This window comes from Oryx dammah, unplaced genomic scaffold (assembly GCF_014754425.2).
Source record: "Oryx dammah isolate SB20612 unplaced genomic scaffold, SCBI_Odam_1.1 HiC_scaffold_28, whole genome shotgun sequence".
NCBI classification, from domain to species: Eukaryota; Metazoa; Chordata; class Mammalia; order Artiodactyla; family Bovidae; genus Oryx; species Oryx dammah.
The window spans coordinates 29,078,693-29,081,068 of record NW_024070212.1 but is presented as its reverse complement, the minus strand read 5'-3'; positions in this window follow the sequence as shown (position 1 = coordinate 29,081,068).

The following is a 2,376-nucleotide window of genomic DNA, read 5'->3' as shown; positions in this document are numbered from 1 at the left end:
ACACACACACACACACACACACACACACACACACACACACACACACATTGCATTTCCAGCCTCAGTCTGTACTTGTAGGATCTACCATTCTATTGAGATTTTCTTGGGCAGTGTGTCATCTAAGAATAATTTTTTTAAACAATAACATCTCTTAATTATTAAAAAAAAAAAACCTTATAAAAAATGTTTAGTGAAAATGCCCAATTCTGATGAAGCTGGGGTGAAATAGGCATATTCATCTAGGGCTGAAGCAGCTCAGGTTGATACAAAATAGACTTGAAAGGCCAGAATCTCATGAAAAACAATGCAGAATAGTTTTCTATTATATTACTCCCAGCATGTATGTTTAATAGTTTGATTTCCTTAACAGTAAATTAATATGTGTGTGTGCACATGCTCAATCGGGGCTGACTCTTTGTGACCCCATGGACTGTAGCCCGCCAGGCTCTTCTCTCCTTAGAATTTTCCAGGCAAGAATCCTGGAGTGAGTTGCTGTTTCTTCCTGCAGGGAATCTTCCTGACCCAGGGATCAAACCCCTGTCTCGTGCATCTCCTGCATCGGCAGGCAGATTCTTCACTACTAGCGCCACCTGTGGGAAGGACAAATTACTACATACAGCATCAGTTCAGTTCAGTTCAGTCGCTCAGTCGTGTCCGACTCTTTGCGACCCCATGAATCGCAGCACGCCAGGCCTCCCTGTCCATCACCAACTCCCGGAGTTCACTCAGACTCACGTCCATCGAGTCCGTGATGCCATCCAGCCATCTCATCCTCTGTCGTCCCCTTCTCCTCCTGCCGACTATGGTTTTCCCAGTGGTCATGTATGGATGTGAGAGTTGGACTGTGAAGAAAGCTGAGTGCTGAAGAAATGATGCTTTTGAACTGTGGCGTTGGAGAAGACTCTTGAGAATCCCTTGGACTGCAAGAAGATCCAACCAGTCCATCCCAAAGGAGATCAACCCTGGGTGTTCATTGGAAAGACTGATGCTGAAGCTGAAACTCCAATACTTTGGCCACCTCATGAGAAGAGTTGACTCGTTGGAAAAGACCCTGATGTACAGGATAACAAACTACAAAAATGTACAGGTTGGGCTTACAGCCTTTTTTGAGATGGTCACTTCTGAGGAGTCCAGAGAATTATCTCACCACTTCAGCTTTTCCAACCAATCTGAGCATCCTGTATCAAATCCCTTTCTACTCAGAGCACCTAGAACACTCAAGAGGGGTTTCAGTTCCTTGTGCAAAACCCTAACCACTGAATGGGTTTGATAACATAGCCCAAAGGAGCAGTGTAATAGACTCAACCGGATGAAAGTAGCATTACTGCTTACTGCTGTGAGTTTTTCTCTTACTGCTGTGAGTTCATTTCAGTTCAGTCACTCAGCTGTGTGTGACTCTCTGACCCCATGGACTGCAGCACACCAGGCCTCCCTGTCCATCACCAACTCCTGGAGTTTACCCAAACTCATGTTCATTGAGTCAGTGATGCCATCCAACCATCTCATCCTCTGTTGTCCCCTTCTCCTCCTGCATTCAATCTTTCCCAGCATCAGGGTCTTTTCAAATGAGTCAGCTCTTTGCATCAGGTGGCCAAAATATTGGAGTTTCAGCTTCAACATCAGTCTTTCCAATAAACACCAAGGACTGGTCTCCTTTAGGATGGACTGGTTGGATCTTCTTGCAGTCCAAGGGACTCTCAAGAGTCTTCTCCAACACCACAGTTCAAAAGCATCAATTCTTCGGCGCTCAGCTTTCTTTATAGTCCAACTCTCACATCCATACATGACCACTGGAAAAACCATAGCCTTGAATAGATGGACCTTTGTTGGCAAAGTAACGTCTCTGCTTTTCAATGTGCTATCTAGGTTGGTCATAACTTTTCTTCAAAGGAGTAAGCGTCTTTTAATTTCATGGCTGCAATCACCATCTGCAGTGATTTTGGAACCCCCAAAAATAAAGTCAGCTACTGTTTCCCCATCTATTTCCCATGAAGTGATGGGACCAGATGTTATGATCTTAGTTTTCTGAATATTGAGCTTTAAGCCAATTTTTTCACTCTCCTCTTTCACTTTCATCAAGAGGCTCTTTAGTTCTTCATTTTGTGCCACAAGGGTGGTATCATCTGCATATCTGAGGTTATTGATATTTCTCTTGGCAATTTTGATTCTACCTTGTGCTTCCTCCAGCCCAGGGTTTCTCATGATGTACTCTGCATAGAAGTTAAATAAGCAGAGTAACAATATACAGCCTTGTTGTACTCCTTTTCCTATTTGGAACCAGTCTGTTGTTCCATGTCCAGTTCTAACTGTTGCTTCCTGGCCTGCATACAGTTTTCTCAAGAGGCAGGTCAACCTAAATCCCTTATTTACTTCTTG